This window comes from Hypanus sabinus, chromosome 24 (genome assembly GCF_030144855.1).
Source record: "Hypanus sabinus isolate sHypSab1 chromosome 24, sHypSab1.hap1, whole genome shotgun sequence".
NCBI classification, from domain to species: Eukaryota; Metazoa; Chordata; class Chondrichthyes; order Myliobatiformes; family Dasyatidae; genus Hypanus; species Hypanus sabinus.
Genome location: NC_082729.1, coordinates 15,358,331 through 15,380,951, shown reverse-complemented (window position 1 = coordinate 15,380,951; position 22,621 = coordinate 15,358,331). Strand labels below are relative to the sequence as shown.

Here is a 22,621-nt window from a genome sequence, read left to right as displayed (position 1 = left end):
CTGGAAAGGAAGTGGGGAAGACAAGAAAATAAAAAGATGAGGGAAGTTGTAGGAGGACATCTGGAAGGTGATAGGCAAAGCCAAACAGGTGGAAAAGATAAAGGGCAGGAGGTGAGGGAATCTGGTAGCGGAGTGGACCATAGGAGAAAGGGAAGGAGGAGGGGACACAGAGGAAGTGATTGGCAAGTGAGAAGAAGTAAAAGGCCAGAGTAGAATAGAAGAATTAAATTATTTTACTCAGAAAGCAAAGCAATTTGTAGTTTACTACAGAGAGCTAATTTGCCACAACCTAGATAAGTAAACACTAAGAAATCGGGGCTGTTACTCAGAATCAGTTTGGAGCACAGGATGAAAGGAATCAACCTGAATCCTCATCTCTGTGTGTCTCTCTCCACTGATGCTGCCTGACCGGCTGAGAATTTACAGCATTTGCTGCTTTGATTTCAGATTTACAGTTTCGAGGGAACAGCAGCCTTATCCCATTCTGCGTTATCATCAGCTAAAAGCTGGCCCGCCTTCAAATCAAGAGCTCTGTGTCAAATCAAGCACGTGACCACTGCAAATCAGATACTGCATGAAGATTCATACGGCCAGATTTGGGAACAGCTTCTTTCCAACTGTGATAAGACTGCTGAACAGATCCTGACCCGGATCTGGGCCGTACCTTCCAAATATCTGGACCTGACTTGCACTACCTTACTTTCCCTTTTCCATTTTCTAATTATGTTTTATAATTTAAATTTTTATTATATTTACTTCAATTTGTACTTCTGGGAGCGCGAAGCACAGAAACAATTATCACTGTGATGGTTGTACGCTCTAGTATCAATTGTTTGGTGACAATAAAGTGAAGATGCCTTCAGAATTGGAATCAGGTTCAATATCACCAGCATATGTCATGAAATTTATGGTCTTTGTAGCAACGGTACAATGCAATGTATTATAATAGGGGAAAATGTGAATTACAGTAAGTATACTAAACAGTTAAATTAAATAAGTAGTACAAAAAAAAGAAACAAAGAAGTAGAGAGGTAGTGTTCATGGGTTCAATGTCCATTCAGAAATCGGATGGCAGAGGGGAAGAAGCTGATCCTGAATCATTGAGTGGGTGCCTTCAGGCTCCTGTACCTCCTCCCTGATGGCAGAGGGGAAGAAGCTGATCCTGAATCGTTGAGTGTGTGCCTTTAGGCTCCCGTACCTCCTTCCTGATGGCAGAGGGGAAGAAGCTGTTCCTGAATCGCTGAGTGTGTGTCTACAGGCTCCTGTACCTTCTCCCTGATGGCAGAGGGGAAGAAGCTGTTCCTGAATCGCTGAGTGTGTGTCTACAGACTCCTGTACCTCCTTCCTGATGGCAGAGGGGAAGAAGCTGTTCCTGAATCGCTGAGTGTGTGTCTTCAGACTCCTGTACCTCCTCCCTGATGGCAGAGGGGCAGAAGCTGATCCTGAATCGCTGAGTGTGTGCCTTCAGGCTCCTGTACCTCCTCCCTGATGGTAACATTGAGAAGAGGGCATGCCCTCTTCTGGGTGGTGTGTGTTATTAATGATGGATGCTGCCTTTTCGAGGCATCCCTCCTTGAAGATGTCCTGGACACACCTTGGAGGCCGGTGCCCGTGACGGAGCTGACTATGTTTACAACTCTCTGCAGCTTACTTCGATCCTGTGCAGTAGCCTCCCCACCACCCCCCACCCCCCGCCATTCCAGATGGTGATGCAGCCAGTTAGAATGTTCTCCATAGTCCCGTCTGTAGAAATTCTCATCTTTTAGGCAACGTGCCAAATCTGCCCAAACTCCTAACGAAATATATCTGCTGTCCTGCCTTCTTTATAGCTGCTTGGATATGTCGGGTGGAGGTTAGGACCTCAGAGATAGTGACACCCCGGAATTTGAAACGGAATGGATTGCTAACAAGGACTTGATAGGACTCATGGCTTCCTTCTCTGGAGCAAAGAAAAAGACCAACAAACTTCTAAGTTCAAAGTAAGTTTATCACCAAAGTGCAAATAGGTTACCATAGACCACCTTGTGGGCACTTACAAGGAAAAAAAATGGATTTTTACAGGATCTATAGGTAAGCAAAGATGGACAAACAGCCAATGTGTAAATAAAGGTAATACTGCTGGTCATGTCGTTCGTGGACCTTACTTCATTCGGTGGTTGGCTTACACAAGTGAATCATGTTCCTGGGTGTTAACATCTCTGAGGATTTATCCTGGGCCCAACGTATCGATGCAGTCACAGAGGAGGCACCACAGCGGCTATATTCCATTAGGAGTTTGAGGAGAATTGTATATCATCAAAGACGCTCACAAATGTCTACTGATATACCATGAAGAGTATTCTAACTGACTGCACCGACATTTGGTATGGGGTGGGGTGAGGAGGTGGTCAGAAGCTGCAGAGAGTTGCAAAATTGGTCAGCGACATCACGGGCACCAGCCTTCGTAGCTTCCAGGGCATCTTCAAGGAGCGGTGCCTCAAAAAGGCGGCGTCCATCACTAAGGACCCCCACCACCCAGGTCTTGCCTTGTTGCCATTGTTACCATCAGGAAGGAGGTACAGAAGCCTGAAGGCACACACTCAGCGATTCAGGAACAGCTCCTTCCCCTCTGCCATCAGGGAGGAGGTACGGGAGCCTGTAGACACACACTCAGCGATTCAGGAACAGCTTCTTCCCCTCTGCCATCAGGAAGGAGGTACGGGAGCCTAAAGGCACACACTCAACGATTCAGGATCAGCTTCTTCCCCTCTGCCATCAGGGAGGAGGTACAGGAGCCTGTAGACACACACTCAGCAATTCAGGAACAGCTTCTTCCCCTCTGCCATCAGGAAGGAGGTACAGGAGCCTAAAGGCACACACTCAATGATTCAGGATCAGCTTCTGCCCCTCTGCCATCAGGGAGGAGGTACAGGAGCCTGTAGACACACACTCAGCAATTCAGGAACAGCTTCTTCCCCTCTGCCATCAGGGAGGAGGTACAGGAGCCTGAAGGCACACACTCAACGATTCAGAAACAGCTTCTTCCCCTCTGCCATCAGATTTCTGAATGGATGTTACACCCATGAACACCACCTCACTACTTTTTTAATTTCTATTTTTTGCACTACTTATTTAATCTAACTTTTTTTATATATATATTTAAGTTCTCCCGAAGTTACTGATCTGGCTGGCCGACTTCCCTTTACCGACGTTGAGGCTGTTCGCCTTGGAGACCCGCTGCACGAGGACAAAGCGCAAACTCCGCAGGGAGAGCGCCGGAAGTCGGGTTTGACAGCGGGCCATGAGAGGGGGCACCCGCAGCACTGCGCCACCCTGCTTTGCTGTCAAGAGCGTTACCAGTAGCACCAGTGTGAATTCAGCGAAGCATCGCTCGGCACGCAGGTCTTCGAGCATCGCCCCTTCATTGTAAATCACTCAGATATTAGTTCCTAATCTCTTGAAATCTGAACAATGAGACAGTCCCCTCGTGTACTGTCTAAACAAAGAGTAGAATAGGCTTCGCTTATTATTCTGCACACTGTGAAAATCCATTATTCTGCTTGAAGTCTTTTGGCTGAATAAAACATGCCACTGGCAAATCTTCAGGAGCTCCCCATTACATCTTGTGATGGTTAAGGACAGTTTGCTATAACAATGAGACCATGTGATGTACTGCTGGTCTTTAGATACGGTTTTGGCTGCATAAATTGCTCTGTTCATGATTTGAAAGTGTTTTATAATTTGAAGTATGAGTGGAACAGTTTCGTCTTTTTGAAGAACAACATTTTTCTCCTTGGGAAATATGGTCCCAAGTTTTGCTAAGTTTGCCTGAGTTTGCTGGGCCCAGATTCCAGGGGAGGGCGGATGGGGAGTTGGGAAAGGGACTAGCAGTTTATTGTGGGGGTGGAGTGGCTAAGGTTGGAGAGGAGTAGGAGGCGGAGGTGTTACCCGGTTCAGACATGGCCCAAGAGCGGAGTGAGAGACACTGAAGCAGGTCGATAGTTCACAAACTTTAATGTGAACAGTGTTAAAGGGAAAATTAAACAATAAACGCTAGGCCAAACAGGGCTGTTAACTAAAACTCTCAGATGGAAAGTGAAGCCTAAATTGCGGCTGAAAAGAACAACTGAACATTAAACAGATACCAGCAACACACACAAAATGCTGGTGGAACGCAGCAGGCCAGGCAGTATCTATAGGAAGAAGTACAGTCAACGTTTCGGGCCGAGGCCCTTCGTCAGGACTAACTGAAAGAAAAGATAGTAAGAGATTTGAAAGTGGGAGGGGGAAGTCTGAAATGATAGGAGAAGACAGGAAGTGGAGAGATAAAGCTAAGAACTGGAAAGTTGATTGGCAGAAGGGACACGTTCCAAGGAAGGATATACGGCTGTAGTAATGGGTTTGGGTCAAAATGTGGTTGAAAAGTTGAAGGGCCGAAGAAATTATAGATGGGGAGCAGTGAGAGAGGGTTTCACTGAACTCCCGTCGAAGAGAAGATTTAAACTTCCTCAGTGTAAGCATCACCGGGACACCGCTAGTCTTCGGAGTCAGTTGATTCGAAGGTCCAATTTCTCAGGTAAAGGCCGAATACAAACAGGCAGTGAAGCGATGCTGTGCTCTGTCCAAGTCTCAACAAGCACTACGACGACAAGTATAGAGTTAAATACTATCACGATTAAATAATAATTAGCTGGCACATGCAATTTCACAAGCACAATTGGAGTATCTACTGCACTGCGGAATCCGTGGTTGTGACAGGAGGATGGGGACGTTGAATCATTACATAGGCCTTCTCCTGGTAGTGAATGGATTCCTATGTTACAGGCATCCGATCAGTCAATTTTATCCATAATTAGTGAAGTACACAAAAGTCACTCGATATGGAGCCATGCTTTCGTGTGATTGAAGGAACAGCACCAACAACACATTGAACCATATCGGATCAGCTGTGAAAATATGGCAAGAGCGCACGCGGCTGATTGATCGTGCGGAGAGCTGATTGAGGCTCCTGTGTGCAGGAGACACTCTGCTTTGGTGCAGGCTTTCAAATGTGCGCGTGTCTCATTTCCACGGGCCCAGTTCATAGCTCCCGCACTCACTGCTAGTTACCCAGGGGCGGATAAGATAACTCAGTAAAAATACAACTTTGGTAAATGCGAGATCATCCACTTTGGAAGGAATAATTGAAGAGCCGATTATTATTTAAATGGTGAAAGATTGCAGCATGCTGTTGTGCAGAGGGACTTGGGAGTGCTTGTGCATGAATCGCAAAAAGTTGGCTTGCAGGTACAACAGGTTATTAAGAAGGCAAACGAAATGTTGGCCTTCATTGCTAGAGGGACTGAATTCAAGAGAGGGAGGTTATGCTGCAACTATACAGGGTACTGGTGAGGCCACACCTGGAGTACTGCGTGCAGTTCTGGTCTTCATGCTTGAGGAAGGATATACTGGCTTTGGAGGCAGTGCAGAGGAGGTTCACCAGGTTGATTCCAGGGATGAGAGGGTTAACCTATGAGGAGCGATTGAGTCGCCTGGGACTATGCTCTCTGGAGGTCAGAAGAATGAGAAGGGATCTTATAGAAACATACAAAATTTTGAAAGAGATAGATAAGATAGAAGTAGGAAAATTGTTTCCATTGGTAGGTGAGACTAGAACTAAGGGACATTGCCTCAAGATTCAGGGGAGAAGATTTAGGATGGAGATGAGGAGAAACTGTTTTTCCCAGAGAGTGGTGAATCTGTGGAATTCTCTGCCCAGGGAAGCAGTTGAGACTTCCTCACTGAATATATGTAAGATACAATTAGATAGGTTTCTACATAGTAAGGTAATTAAAGGTTATGGGGAAAAGGCAGGTAGATGGAGCTGAGTTTACGGACAGATCAGCCATGATCTTATTGAATGGCGGGGCAGGCTCGATGGGCCGGATGGCCTACTCCTGCTCCTATTTCTTATATTCTGATGTAAACATTCAGTCCTACTGCAAAACGGACCACTGGAACCTGGATGCAATGAAAGGAAGTGTTCCTGGACTACATCAAACTGCTACCTGGGTCAACACCACCCCAGCAAAGCTGGAGAAAGCGATGTTGCTGCACCCGGGTTTGGGAGATCGTGAGCAGAAAGACTTTGATATCCTGCATCTACAGAATGAATCTGGGCTGACGGATGTATTTGAGGTTTTGGACAACATCTGAGGATCAGCGTCTTTGCTGTGCGCTTTGGGCAGACCCCAAGGGAGAACGTCGATGATTTCACCACAAGTCTGACACTCCTTGTGCAGTTGGATCCTGGATTTCCTCACTTTCAAACCCCAGTCAGTGCAGATTGGCAGAAACATCTCCTCCACAATCTCCATCAGCACAGGTTCACCACAGGGGTGTTTGCTAAGCCCCCTGTTCGACCCACTTTACACCCACGAGTGAGCGGAGCTCCAGCACCGTCTTCAAGCTCGCTGGTGACAACACTGATACAGGCTATGTCATAGGCGGTGATGAATCAGCATACAGGAGGGAGACTGAAAACTCGGCTGAGAGGTGTCATAACAACAACCTCTCACTCAATGTCGGCAAGACAAAAGAACTGATTGTAGACTTCAGGAGAGGGAAGCCAGAGATTCATGAACCAGTCCTCATCAGAGGATCAGAGGTGGAGAGGTCAGTAACTTTAAATTCCTTGGTGTCACTATCTCAGAGGACCTGTCCTGGACCCATCATATAAGTGTCATTGCAAAGAAAGCAAGGCAGCGCCTCTACTTCCTCAGGAGTATGCAGAGATTCGGCGTGACATCCAAAACTCTGAGAAACTTCTATAGATGTGTAGTGGAGAGTGTATTGACTGGCTACATCATGGTCTGGTATGGGAACACCAATGCCTTTCAACAGAAAGCCCTACAAAAAAGGTAGTAGATTCAGCTCAATACAAGACAGGTAAAGCCCTCCCAACCATTGAGCACATCTACAAAAAAACACTATTGTAGGAAAGCAGCACCCATCGTCAAAGATCCTCACCACCCAGGCCACGCACTCTTCTCACTGCTGCCGTCAGGTAGAAGGTACAGGAGCCTCAGGACTTGCACCAGCAGGTTCAAGAACGGTTACTACACCTCAACCATCAGGCTCTTGAACGAAGGGAGATCCCTACACTCATCTATTAAGATGCTCCCACAACCAATGATCTCACTCTAAGGACTCTTTATCTTGCTAGTTCATATACTTGCTATTTATAGCTACATATTTATATTTGCATTTGCACTGTTTGTTGTTTTCTGCACTCTGGTTGATCTTTCATTGATCCTGTTATAGTTACTATTCTATAAATTTGCAGAGAGCACCCACAGGAAAATGAATCTCAGGGTTGTATGTGGTGACACATATGTACTCTGATAATGAAATTTACTTTGAACCTTGAACTTTTGAAGGAGTGGCGCGGGAATGTAAACACAAAGGAAGTCTCCCGAGCAAATTTGAAGATGAGAGGACACTGTCTGAAAAGCACAACTTGTCCTGGGACAGACATGTTCCATGGCTCACCACCAGGTGGCAGTCAAAAGAGGCCTCACACTGTTCAGCCACCCACTTCCATCACTGATTCAGCAGTACCAGAGCAAAAGCCCCCTCCCAGAAACGAGAATGTTTGCCAGCGGACACCGACCGACAGCCGACAGTCTCCGCAGAGATCCCGTAGGCCTCCTGCGGGGAAAGTCACACCCAGTGGTCCAATGGCAAGCGCCAAAAGACAGTCAGCCAGTTCTGTTAGAAAGTGGGGCGCCTCAAAATGGTGTGCTTTTCTAAGCAATGCACCGTGGGAAAGTGGCAGAATTCGACCATCGACCCCACACAAGGAGACGGCCAGACTGACGGAGTGGGCGCTATTTTCCCATGGGCTGCCGAAGCCAGCCTCCTTACTTGGTTAGTAGCAGTAGACTGGAACTGGAGCTGGATACCAGGTCAGCGTCACCCTGGCAAGCGAATAACCCTCATGTCAAAATGGTGGCTGTCGAGCTCAGCGTTTAGTGGATACGTTGAAGATAGTGTAGGCATGTGTGGTGTCTTTGTGGCAGAAGTGGTTCATCAGGGGGAATTGTTTTGCTAACCACATATGGGGTCAGAGGAGGCTGTCGGATCCAACTGTTTAATTCTTGGATTAAGGAGACAGGTTCAACAACCAGTGATGAGGTATGGGGATAGAAACGTAGAAACACAAAACCTACAGCACAATACCGGCCCTTTGGCCCACGATGCTGTGCCGAACATGTACTTAATTTAGAAATTACCCAGGGTTACCCATAGCCCTCTATGTTTCTAAGCTCCATGTACCTGTCCAGGAGTCTCTTAAAGGACCCTGTCGTATCCTCCTCCACCACCATCGCTGACAGCCCATTCCACGCACTCACCACTCTCTGCGTAAAATACTTACCCCTGACATTGCCTCTGTACCTACTCCCCAGCACCTTAAAACTGTGCCCTCTCATGTTAGCCATTTCAGATCTGATGGGGATATGACACTTGTCATAGAGACGAGTAGCTCCAACTGGTGAAGCCTTGGGAGAGGTAACAACGGAAATGGTTGCCATGTGTAAGATGGTTTTTCAAAATGACGTGGCGTTAGGTCTTTTCAGGGAACACGTAAGGAGCGTGTACGTTCTCCCCTTGTGGGAGAACCGCGTGGGTTTTCTCCGACTGCTCTAGTTTCCTCCACAATCCAAAGATGTGCTGGTTGGCAGGTTGGTTGCTCATTGCATTTTGTCCCTCGACTATGCTAGGATTACATCAGGGGAACGCTGGGCGGCACAGATCGACTCTATTCCGCGCTGGATCTGTAAATAGAATCGTGCAGTTATAGGCCATGGTCCCATCTGTCGAGGGGAGGGATGAACCGCAGAGGCAAGTGCATATGCGGCCGACTTATCGCGCGTTGAATCAACGGAGCACCCTTCAGGCGTGGGCTTTCGAGCGTGCGTGGTTTTCACCAGGGCGGGCCCACCCCGTAGCTCCCGCACTGTCGGTGGCCCTGCGCGTGCACAGGCTAATGCACGTGTAGCACGCGCAGGACTGACTGACAAGAAGGTAAGATGAACAACTAAACTCGAAGTCCTGTGTCGAGTTTATTATCAGGATGCATGTGCACACAGGCACAGTGAAAAACCTACCACAGGGGCGTAGCATCAGGTACCAAACAGCCACAGGCAAAGCCTATCAAAATTAAACGTAATTTGCACTCTATTTTAACAATAAAGAACACAATTAGAACAAAAACAAGGTTGGCCTTAGTGCAAGGTGACCATGGTGTTATACTGCATTGGTTCCCAACCTGGGGCCCATGGATTAATGGTGCCGGTCCATGACATAAAGTCGCTGGAAACTCCTGCTATACTGGGTATGTGATAGGGTTGAGGCTGTTGAATACTAAATGTGCAGAGCAAGAGGAAATTAATGCTGCTGTTTGTGGGAATGAGCATTTGTACACGTGTTGGACTATGGGGGTTTATTCATAAGACCATAAGATATAGGAGCAGATTTAGGCCATCTGGCCCATTGAGTTTGCTCCACCGTTCAATCATGGCTGATCCATTTATTTTTCTCCTCCTCAACCCCAGTTCCCGGCCTTCTTCCCGTAACCTTTGATGCCGTGTCCAATCAAGAACCTCTCAATCTCTGGCTTAAATACACCCAACGACCTGGCCTCCACAGCTGCCTGTGGTAACAAATTCACCACCCTTTGGCTAAAGAAGTTTCCCCGCTTCTCTATTTTGAAAGGGCACCCTTCTACCCTGAGGCTGTGCCCTCTTGTCCTAGACTCTCCCACCATGGGAAACATTCTTTCCACTTCTACTTTGTCTAGGCCTTCCAGTTTTCGAAAGATTTCAATGAGATCCCCCCTCATCCTTCTGAATTCCAGCCAGTACAGACCCAGAGCCATCAAACGTTCCTCCGATGATACCCTTTCATTCCCAGAATCATCCTCATGAACCTCCTCTGCAATGCCAGCACATCTTTTCTTAGATAAGGAGCCCAAAACTGTTCACAATGCACAAGGTGAGCCCTCACCAGTGCCTTATAAAGCCTCAGCATCACATCCCAGATCTTGTATTCTAGAACCTCTTGAAATGTGCCTTCCTCGCCACTGACTTATTCAAATGCACACGTGTCCGTGGGCATAATGTGGGGACAGTGTATTCTTGGTCTCTGTAACCCTTGGGAAGGAGGATCAGCCTTGTACCAGATCTTCCTCCAGCAGAGTCAGTGAGTTGAAAACATACCATCTTGAGCCTAAAACCTGAAAGACAAAAGTGAATTGGTGCTTGTGACTGAATACTGGGGGATCAAATTCAGGGGCCTTCCAAGATGACTACAATCTTGCCGTTGGGTTTGGAGGCTCGCGCGCCTCAATGACCCGGAGAGCTACGCTGGCCGGAGTCGGGGCTCCATGGTCGCCCATGCCAAAGAGGTCAAAGGGTAGAGGCCAGATGAAGAGCAGTCCACTGGTTCTCCGGGTTCAGGGCTGACAACCTTGACTGGCCAAGCAGAATTGTTATGGAAGCAGCAATGGAGAATCCTTCTGCATCTGGATGTGACGGTATTCCTGAGTCTCCATCCAGGAACTGTGTGACTGATAGGAGTGAAAACCGAGCTACTGACACGATGAAGGAAACCCTGAACACCGCCAGAGATGGAGGACCTTCATTGCTGTTCTAAACGCCAACGACGTAACGGGCAGTTAGTAAGCAAATTCTGGGAGCTAAATCCAAGAAAGCCATAGCCCAGGATCTCCTTTAATAAAACATCCATGAAGGTGATGATTAGACGTGGGTCAATGCATGTGTATACACAAGTGGGCATCAGTGATGCTCAGATGTCACTTTCATAGACTTACAGTGTCACAACCAAGCCCTTTGCTTGCCATACTTGCGGTGAACATTCAACCCACTCCTGTACTAATCAAGGCACATAAAACGCTGGAGAAACTCAGCAGGCCAGGCAGCATCTATGGATAAGAGTGAACAGTCAACGTTTCGGGCCAAGACCCTTCGGCAGGACTGGAGTGAGGTTGGAACTGGAGAGAGGAGTGTTGAAGTCTAGACGGTTTATGTCCCGTCGGCAGATGTTTGCAGGTAGAAGACCAGAGCAGGGTGTCCAGGAAGAGGAGGAGGGTTGAAGACGGGAGAAGGGGTTGCCAGCGCACGGTGGGGAGTCCTAGCCGAAGAAGTGGGCTCGGAGACGGAAGCAGCAGAAGAAGAGATCAGCATCGTGGCAGGCGCGGAACTCACTGAGGTGTGTCCTGACGAAGGGTTTCAGCCTGAAACGTCGACTGTACTCTTTTAAACAGACGCTGCCCGGCCTGCTGAGTTCCTCTGGCATTTTGTGTCTGTTGCTCGGGTTTCTAGCATCTGCTGAATTTCTCTTGCCTGTACTAGTCACATCATCATCACTTACCATCACTTAGTTCACTTTCTGACCTCTGCAATTCAAATTCTCGTCCAGATACATATTCAAAGCTGTGAGACCATCAGTGTCTACTCCATCATGGTGCTCATCTTCTGGGTGAAGGAATTCTTCTTCAGATTCCCCGTAAACCTTTTACCCCTGACTGTAAATCTGCTCTGAACTCACCCTATGACCTTTAGACTCACTTTAAAGGACTCCTTACAACTTGTCCTCAGCATTGATTTTTATTTGAAAAGTTCTTTTGCACGTCGACTGTTGGTCAGTCCTTGTCTGTTTATGTCAACACAAAACAAAATGCTGCAGGAACTCAGAAGGCCAGTACTCGTGTCTGTCTGTTTATGAATTGATTTTTTTTCTGTGAGATTCTGTTTTGCTCACGAGAAAATTGATTTCGATGTGGCATACGAACTTTGATAATAAATTTACTTTGAACTTGAAAGTCTGAACTTTGGTTTTAGATGCCTCTACAATGGGGAAAAGTTTCCCACTACCCTAAAGACATTTTTTTTTAAAAAACTGCAGATGTTGGAGTTCTAAAACTTAATGGAAAAGGGTAGGACTACTCAGTAGGTCAGAGTGTTGCTGGGAGAAGACAAAGAGTGTCAAATTTTCCGGTTGGAGACATTTCATCAGAACTGAAAAAGGAGAGGAAAGAAGCTTGTAAAGCCACAGGGAGAATTGTAGATCGCTGACAGGATGAAACCAGTTACCCTGGTTTCCCACCATCTCAGAGTTTTGTATGCTACTATCAGGCCCGCCCCACTTAGCCTCAAAAAAAAAACAAAGAACTGGAAGAATTAACTAGTCAATAATGCATCTGTGAAGGCAAAGAAATGAGCGACATTTCAAATCTGGGCCCTCCATCGACTCCTGAAGCAAGGCCCCAACCCAAAACCTCAACTTTTCATTTGCCTCCACAGATGCTGCCCGACCAGTTGAGTTCGTCACATCCTAACGCAGTGTTCCAATCCAAAGCACAGACAAATCCTTTCCTCGTATCCGAACAGAGTGTTTCAACCCAAAGCACCAAAAAAATCATTTCCTCCCGTAGATGTTGCTCAACCTGCTGAGTTCCACCAGCAGGTTGTTTGTGGATACTGAACACAGTACTCCGGCCATGGACTAATCTATATTCTCCATAGTTGTACCATAACACCCGGCTGTTCTATTCTGTGGCACAGGTCATGAAAGTAAATATCCCAGATGCCACCTTCACTGCCTTTTCTACTTCTGCACCTACCTTGGAATTGTGCCCCAAGACCACGTGTACGTCATGTGACACAACTCACAGCCAAAGAGACATCAAAAATCTCCTGTTTGGTCGGTAGCTGGGAGTTGTCTTGGCTTAATGCATTCATGGAGGTTGTGATAGTTTTATACCTTGCTCTGTACTGATGCCAGTATTTTTTCCACAACGTATGTCAGTGATAATTGACTGGATTCTGTGTCTGATTAATTTATCGCGTATACATTGAAACATGCAGTGAAATGCGGGGTTTGCATCAAGAACCAACATACCCAAAGATGCGCTAGGGCAGTCGGCAAGTGCCGGCTGACATTCTGGCACCAATGTGCTCAGCAGAGTAACGCAGGACACAATGAAGCAGAACATACAAGGTAATATTCGTCCTTTAACAAGGACAAGCTTGCATGGGTAGAAACACTAGAACTGTTTTGTTGACAGATTTACAGAATGGCTTCAGCTCAACCACATTTTACTCAGGGCACTCTAGCCCACCATGAACACATGTGCTGTGTTCACCAACATCACTTCCAGCTCCATGTGAACCACCCGCAATGCACGCTAGGAACTGAGGTTCTTTATTATGTACACACATAATAACAGATCTTTCCCCTTCAAAGAAAGCAAACACAATGGTACGTGCACAAGACACAGTAATGCTTTCCAACAAAGATATTTACATCAACTTCAATTGTAATAAGCAAATAGAGTCCCTTATTCACTCATCTACTTTCAGACCACCTCTGTGGTGGTTTAATGATTCCTTTTGGTGTGCTGTTTGTTTCCACAGATGTCTTGCTTTCACTTGCTATGTTAATGCCAGTGTCCTTTGAAGAACTCTGATCTACAAGTTCATTTCTTTCACATCCTTCTGCCAGGATTCTATCTGTCTGGCTGTTCTTGTTCCTGCTGTGTGAACATAATTCACTCCATGTTCCCCATATTGGAGCCCTGGACCACATCCAAGTGACCAGTGAGCCTCTGGACCAGTTCCAACTGATTCCGTCTCAATTCACAGAGCTCCTTCTGTTGGCTGTGTATCATAGGTAGCAACTCCTCCTGTTGGCTCGTGTGGAACTGTTGCTGTTGTTTTGACTTTGGCGGCTGTGTGGTCTCCCCATCTTCCTTTTTATTTTTCCCCCTTCAACTTCAGAGAGGATGGTGGAGGTACTTCTGGCTTTCGGTCTTTAAATGGAAGTCGATGAGAGACGGATTTTGACCCGAAGCTGCACGATATGGAAGCAAGACAGGTGACTTCTTCACCATGACCACTCTGTTCAGCACCGACATCCTGACTGTCCTGCAGCTGGTACAGATGTCCAAGGAAGGTGGAACTCTTGTGCTTTTCTTACATAAACTCTCTGGAGCTGTCAAGCAAAGCTGTTACCAGTTTCTCAAGTTGCATCAGGTAAGCGTCCGAGCCCCTCAAAGACATCTGCATACGCTTTATTGAGTGTAGCCTGGTCACCTTCGGTCTCTGACGACAATACAAAAAATCTTTCCACCAGGTTGAGCCTTTCACAATCACTCAGACCTAATATTGGCTGTACTACAATGAGTAGTCGAGTCTTTAGATGCTGTCCCTTGTGCTTGAAGATCACTACACAGCCCCCTTATACTGGAATGTTCTCTCCAGTATAGCCTGTCACTTTTAACTTTGCTGAGTAAATCTTGCTCTTTACTTTGAGAGTCTTGTAGTCATCCACAGACAGCTGATCTTCCTGGGCTCTGTTGTCAAACTTGAATGGAATTATTGCCTCATTCACCGTCGCTGGAATGATCCATTCTGTTTTACTAGCATCAAAGATCTGCAGGGAGTCTACAAAGACTTCTGACACCATGTTATGTTTATCCTTTAGCAAAGGCAAACTTGCATGGATAAGAACACTAGAATTATTTTATTTACAGATTTACAGAATGACTTCAGCTTGACCACATTTCACTCCAGCCCACCACGAGTGTGTGTGCGTGTGCGTGCGTGTGTGTGTGTGTGTGTGTGTGTGTGTGTCTGTGTGTGCACATGCGTGTGTGTGTGTGTCCCATTCACCAATGTCGTTTCCATTTCTGGGTGAACCCGCCCACAATGCACACTGGGAACTAAAGTTCTTTATTATGTACAGACATAATAAGACGCCAAGCGACAAAGCAACAGAACTCAAGCCTATTAGAAAAATGTCTATCTTAGATTGGCTGTTGTGTAATTACCCAGATCTTATTAGTCAGCTTAAAGTAAGGGAATCCTTAGGAGGCAGTGATCATAATGTGATTGAATTCATACTGCAGTGTGAGAGGAAGAAGCATAAGTCACATGTATCAGTATCACAATGGAATGAAGGGAATTCCAGAGACATGAGAGAGGAGCTTGCCCAGGTGGGTTGGAGGGGGATACTGGTGGGGATGACAGCAGAGCAGAGATGGCTGAAGTTTCTGGGAATAGTTCACAAGGCACAGGATAGATATGTTCCACAGAAGTTCTCAAATGGCAGGGCTAGGCAACCGTGGCTGACAGGGGAAGTTAGCAACTGCAAAAAAGCCAAGGAAAGGGCATATAAGGTAGCAAAAGTGAGTGGGAAGTTGGATGATTGGGAAGCTTTTAAAATTCAACAAAAGGCAACTAAAAAAGCTATAAAAAGGGGAAAAAATCAAATATGAAGGCAAACTAGCCAATAATATGAAGTAGAATACTAAAAGTTTTTTTTCAGTTATATAAAGAATAAAAAGGAGGTGAGAGTTGATATTGGACCACTGGGGGAATGATTCTAGTGAGGTAGTAATGGGGGACAAAGGAATGGCAGATGAACTTAATAGGTACTTTGCACCGGTCGTCACTGTGAAAGACACTAGCAGTGTGCCAGAGGTCCGGGAGTGTCAGGGAGCTGGAGTGAGTTCCATTGCTATTACAAAGGAAAAAGTGTCAGGAAAACTCAAAGGTCTTAAGGTGGATAAGTCACCTGGACCAGATGGACTACATCCTAGAATCCCGAGAGAGGTCGCTGAAGAGATAATGGATGCACTGCTCAAGGTCTTTCAAGAATCACTTGATTCTGGCACGGTCCCAGAGGATTGGAAAATTGCAAATGTCACTCCACTGTTTAAGAAGGGAGGAAAACAAAAGAAAGGAAATTACAGGCCAGTTAGCCGAACCTCAGTGGTTGGGAAAGTGTTGGAGTCTATTATTAAGGATGAGGTTTCGTGGCACTTGGAGACTAATGATGAAATAAGTCACAGAGTTAGCATAGTTTATGTAAAGGGAATTCTGGCCTGACAGATCTGTTAGAGTTCTTTGTGGAAGTTGTCTAAGGAGAGGCAGTGGATGTCATTTACTTGGATTTTCAAAAGGCGTTTGATACATGAGGCTGCTTAACCAGATAAAATCCTATGGCATTACAGGAAAGACACTGGCATGGCTAGTGGAATGGCTGACAGGCAGGAGGTAGCAAGTGGGAATAAAAGGGGCCTTTTCTGGTTGGCTGCCAGCAACTAGTGGTGTTCCTCAGGGGTCAGTACTGGGACCGCTACTTTTCACATTGTTTGTCAATGATTTGGATAATGAAATTGTTGGCTTTGTGGCAAAGTTTGCAGGTGATAGGGAGATAGGTGGAGGGACGGGTAGTGCTGAGGAAGCAATGCAGCAGGACTCAAGACAAATTGGAAGAATGGGCAAAAAAAGTGGAAGATAGAATACAGTGTTGGGAAATGTGTGATAATGCATTTTGGTAAAAGAAACAATAGCGCGAACTATGATCCTATGGTGGGGTATCCAGAACTAGAGGGCAAAGCCTCAAAACTGAGGGACAACCTTTTAGAACAGAAGTAAGGAGGAATCTTTTTTAGCCGAAGAGTGGTGAACCTGTAGAATACTCTGCCACAGACAGCGGTGGAGGCCGAGTCTGTGGGTATATTTAAAGAGGAAGTTGATAGGTTTCCGCTCGGTTTGGGCAACAAGGGTTATGTTGTGAGTCCAGATGTATGGAGTTGAATGGGACCTAGGAACAGCCATGGTGAAATGGCAGGTGACTTGATGAGCTGAATGGCCTGCTCCTATGCCTTATGGGCTTACACCAAGCAAGAAAGCAACACCTGTGCCCCGCACCGTCAGGCTCACAGACAGTCCTCCAACCTCAGGACAGGCCGACTTTGGCCTCCGGCCACCAGCGTACCCGTGGATTCACAGACACTGCGCCTTCAACACCCCCAGCGGGCTCGCAGATTTCGAGCTCAGGCTGTCAGGCCTCGGCCTCTGGTCATCCAGTCAACCTTCTGGGACTTGATACTGTGTGAACGTACCACGGCCAGCTGGAGGGAAGATGTTATTTCAATGAAATAAGTATTAGGAAAGGCCGATGAACTCAGGGCATGGATCAACACGGGGGATTATGACATTGTGGCCATGAGTGAGTCTTGTTTGTAGGGAGGGCAGGACTGGCAACTCAGTTTTCTGGGATTCTGTTGTTTTAGACTTGATAGAGTGAGAGGGATTAAAAGGGGAAGCAATCAGGGAAAATGTCACGGCTGTGCTCAGACAGGACAAATAGAGATCTAGTCTAGATTGACTTTATGGGTAGACCTGAGGAATAAGCAAGGCATGACCAGGCTAATGGAATTATGTGATAAACCACCAAATAGCCATCAGGATTTAGAGGAGCAAATTTGTAGAGAGACCGCAGACAGTTGCAAGAAATTTAAGGTTGTGATAGCAGGTGATTTTAACTTCCCATAAATTGACTGTAAAATTTACACACTGTAAAAGGGCTGGATGAGAAAAAAGCTTGTCGAGTATGTTCAGGGAAGTTTCCTTAATCAGTACGTAGAAGTCCCAGCTGGAGAGAGTGTAATAGTCGATCTCCTGTTAGGGAATGAGACAGAGCAGGCGACAGATGTTTGTGTAGGGGGACACTTGGCATCTGCTGATCGTACCTCCATTAGTTTCAAGGTAATTATGGGAAAGCGTTGGTCTCGTTCTCGGGTTGAGATTATAATTTGAAGAAAGGCCAATTTTGATGATGTGAGTAATGATCTGGCGAGTCAAGTCGTCAACTTTTATTGTCATTTCGACCATAACTGCCGGTACAGTACACAGTAAAAATGAGACAACGTTTTTCAGGACCATGGTTTACATGACACAGTACAAAAACTAGTCTGAACTACGTAATAAAAAAAACACAGAGAAAGCAATACTGGACTTCAGACCTACACTGGACTGCATAAAGGGCACAAAAACAGTACCGGCATTACAATAAATAATAAACAGGACAATAGGGCAAGGTGTCAGTCCAGGCTTCGGGTATTGAGGAGTCTAATAGTTTGGGGGAAGAAACTGTTATATAGTCTGGTCATAAGAGCCCAAATGCTTCGGAGTCTTTTCCCAGATGGCAGGAGGGAGAAGAGTTTGTATGAGAGGTGTGTGGGGTCCTTCATAACGCTGTTTGCTTTGCGGATGCAGCGTGTAGTGTAAATGTCCGTGATGGCGGGAAGAGAGACCCCGATGATCTTCTCAGCTGACCTCACCATCCACTGCAGGGTCTTGCGATCCGAGATGGTACAATTTCCGAACCAGGCAGTGATGCAGTTGCTCAGGACGCTCTCAATACAACTCCTGTAGAATGTGATGAGGATGGGGGGTGGGAGATGGACTTTCCTCAGCCTTCGCAGAAAGTAGAGACGCTGTTGGGCTTTCTTTGCTATGGAGCTGGTGTTGAGGGACCAGGTGAGATTCTCCGTCAGGTGAGCACCAAGAAACTTGGTGCTCTTTACGATCTCTACCGAGGAGCCGTCGATGTTCAGCGGGGAGTGGTCGCTCCGTGCACTCCTGAAGTCAACAACCATCTCTTTTGTTTTGTTCACATTCAGAGACAGGATGTTGGCTCTGCACCAGTCCATTAGCCGCTGCACCTCCTCTCTGTAAGCTGACTCGTCATTCTTGCTGATGAGATCCACCACGGTCGTGTCATTGGGGAACTTGATGATATGGTTCGAGCTGTGTGTTGCAGCACAGTCGTGGGTCAGCAGAGTGAACAGCAGTGGACTGAGCACACAGCCCTGGGGGGGGCCGTGTTCAGTGTGATGGTGTTGGAGATGCTGCTCCCGATCTGGACAGACTGAGGTCTCCCAGTCAGGAAGTCTAGGATCCAGTTGCAGAGGGAAGTGTTCAGGCCCAGTCAGCTCAGCTTTCCAGTCACTTTCTGAGGGATGATTGTGTTGAATGTTGAACTGAAGTCTATGAACTGCATCCGAACATACGTGTCTTTTTTGTCTAGGTGAGTTAGGGCCAGGTGGAGGGTGGTGGCAATGGCGTCACCTGTTGAGCGGTTGGGACGGTACGCAAACTGCAGTGAGAGGGGCAGCAGGGTCTTGATGTGCCTCATGATGAGCCTCTCGAAACACTTCATGATGATGGACGTGAGTGCAACGGGACGGTAGTCATTTCGACAGGACACTGAAGACTTCTTCGGCACGGGGACGATGGTGGCGGCCTTGAAGCACGTTGGAACGGTGGCACTGTTCAGGAAGATGTTGAAGATGTCAGTGAGAACATCTGCTAGCTGGTCTGAGCATCCTCTGAACACTCTACCAGGGATGTTGTCTGGTCCAGCAGCCTTCCGTGGGTTGACCCTGCACGGGGTTCTTCTCACGTCGGCCGCGGTGAGACACAGCACCTGGTCATTTGCAGGAGGGGCGGACTTTCTTGCCGCCACGTCATTTTCCACCTCAAACCGGTTATTCAGCGCATCTGGGAGGGAGGCATCACCTGCACAGTCAGGTGATGTTGTCCTGTAATTGGTGATGTTCTGGATGCCCTTCCACATGCGCTGCGTGTCACCGCTGTCCTGGAAGTAACTGTGGATTCGCTGGATGTGTGCACGCTTTGCCCCTCTGATGGCTCGGGTCAGTTTGGCCCTTGCTGCTGTTAAAGCTGCCTTGTCGCCTGCTCTGAAGACGGAGTCGCGGGACCTCAGCAGCACAGGCTCCTCTGCGGTCATCCATGGCTTCTGGTTGGCACATATAGTGATGGTCTTGGACAGAGTAACATCATCAGTGCACTTGCTGATGTAGCTGGTCACTGATGCTGTGTGCTCCTCTAAGTTGGTAGAGTCGCCATCGCTTGCAGCCTCCCTGAACATGTGCCAGTCAGAGTGCTCAAAGCAGTCTTGAAGAGCAGAGATGGCTCCTGCTGGCCTGGTTTTCACCTGCTTCTGAACTGGTCTGGAGTGCCTGGTGAGCGGTCTGTGTGCTGGGATTAGCATAACAGAGATGTGGTCTGAGTATCCAAGGTGGGGGCCGGGCTGTGCCCAGTACGCGTCAGGAATGTTTGTCTAAACCAGGTCCAACGCATTCTCCCCCCCCCCCCCCCCCCCGTTGCAAAGTCCACATACTGATGGAATTTGGGGAGCACTGACTTAAGGTTCGTGTGGTTAAAATCACCGGCGACAATAAACAGTCCATCAGGGTGTGCGTTCTGCAGTTCGCTAATAGCCCCGTACAGTTCACAGAGCGCCTCCTTAGCATTAGTGCTGGGGGGGGAATGTAGACACTGAATATAAGGACAGAGGTGAATTCCCGTGGCAAATAAAATGATCTGCATCGAACTGCCACAAACTCCACTTATGATGAGCAGTGTCTGGAAACCAGCTCAGAGTTCTTACACCATTGTGGTGAACTATGTGCCTGTCTGGACACGCCCCCTGCTGACTGCTCCTGTGGCTCCTCCCATAGGCCCCTGTATAAAGGCGATCTGAGGCCTGACGCTCGGCCTCAGTCTCCAGGACATAGTATGATGGACACTCACTCCTGGTTCCTTCTTCCAGTCAATAAAAGCCGATATCTCGCCTTACGTCTCAGTGTGAGTTATTGATGGTGCATCAACCATTCTGTGTTGATGTAAACACAGACACCGCCACCGCGAGCCTTACCGGAGACAGCTGCATCTCTGTCCGAACGAAACAAAGCAGCGTCCGAAATCCCATCAGTGAGCCACGTCTCTGTGAAGACAAACGCGGAGCAAACTCTGTACTCCCGCCGAGTATTACGTTGGAGTCAGATATCGTCCATTATATTGTCCAGGGAGCGGACATTGGAGAGCAGAATGGACGGGAGAGCTGGCCGGCCAGGGTTTGCTTTTAGCCTGGCACGGACCCCTGCCCGTTTGCCTCGCTTCTGCTTCCTCGCACATCGCTTTCGACGTCTCCATCTCCGGCTCCCAGCATCAGGCAAGCCCGAGGATTGTAGGCCCGTTCCCCTCAGCAAGCCAACATCGTGTAATTCAGCCAGCAGATCTTTGTGGAGGTTTGTTTTTGGGCGATCTCTGTATTGTAGTAGTATCTGGCGATGGTAGTTAGCCGCTCTGTTATCCATGTGCCCTAATCGAAAATTGTGTATCAAACTTAGAAAATTAAATTAAAGTAACACCAGGTCTGAAAGGCCGCTGCTGCCGTGCTGCATGGGTTCCACTATGTGGGTTGGGACAGGTTGGTTTCTGGCAAAGGTGCCCTGGGTCAGTGGGCAGCCTTCAGAAGTGAAACTTTGAGAGTACAGAGTTTGTTCCCGTCAGATTCAAAGGCAAGGGTAAACAGGTTTTCGAGAGGTATCAAGGCCCTGGTTCAAGAAACGAAGGAAGTCTGTGGCTGGTGTAGGTAGGCAGGAACAAATGAGCTCGTGGGGAGTATAAGAAATGCAAGAGAACACAAGAAGGACATCAGGAGGGCTAAAAGAAGACAAGGCGAAGGAGAATCCTAAAAGTTTCTACAGACATATTCAGGGCAAAAGGATAACAAGGGACAAAATTGGCCCTCTGGAAGTACAAAGAGATATTCTACACACGGAGCCGAAAGAGAAGGGGAGATCGTAAGTGGAATTTTTGCATCTGTATTTACTCGGGAGAAGGAGCAGCTGGTGAAATGGCAGATGGAATTTAATGCAGGCAAGTGTGCGGTGTTGCACTTTGGGGAACCATCCAGAGAAGGTTTTACACAGAGAGCGGTAGGGCACCGAGGAGTCGGGTAGAACAAAGTGATCTGGGAATACAGGCCCACAATTCATTGAAAGTGGCATCACATGGATCACAAAGAAAGCTTTTGACACATTGGCCTTCATAAATCTTGAGTACACTTGTTGAAATTATATGAGACATTGGTGAGGCCTAATTTGGTCACCTAACTGCAAGAAAAATGTAATCAGATTGAAAGAGTACATAGAAAATTTACAAGGATGTTGTCAGGTCAAGAAGATTTGAGTTAAAGGGGAAGGTTGATTAGGTTAGGACGTTATTCACTAGAACATAGAAGATTGAGGGGAGATTTGATAGGGGTATACAAAATTATGTGGGGTACAGATTAGAAAAATGCAAGCAGGCTTTTTCCACTGAGGTTGGGTGGGACTCCAACCAGAGGTCATGGGTTAAGGGTGAAAGGTGAAATGTTTACGGGGAACGTGAGGGATAACTTCTTCACTGAAAAGGTGGTGAGAGTATGTAGCGAGAATCCAGCTCAAGTGGTGGATGCAGGGTCGATTTCGACACCTGAGAGCTATTTGGATAGATACATGGATGGTGGAGGTATGGAGGGCGACGGTCCTGGTGCAGCTCGATGGGACAAGGCAGATTAATAAGTTAGATGGGCCGAAGGGCCTGTTTCTGTGCTGTAATGTTCTGCGACTCTCTGTCTCTAAGGAGAGCTCAACTGCTCTGTGAGCGTCCTGCCCCACTGAGTTCCTCTGTCAACTTGTTTGTCGCTCTGTTATTGATTAAATTGACTCTATTTGAGGCTGTGCCCTCTGGTTTTGGATACCCCCCACTATAGGAAACATCTTCTCCTCGTCTACCCTGTCTAGTCATTTCAACATTTCAGTGAGATCCCGATGCCTTTTTCTAAATCCCTGTGAGTACAGGCCCAAAGCTGCCAAACTGCCAGCTTCTCATATGTTAACCCCTTCAATCCTGGAATCATCCTCATGAACCTC

The 22,621-nt window shown here is 47.2% G+C and overlaps 1 protein-coding gene across 7 annotated transcripts in view; it reads left to right on the top strand.

Moving 5' to 3' along the window:
• nkain1 (sodium/potassium transporting ATPase interacting 1) overlaps positions 1–22,621 on the top strand; it is an 860,191-nt gene that overhangs the window by 774,099 nt on the left and 63,471 nt on the right. The gene's annotated exons all lie outside the window — the stretch shown is intronic.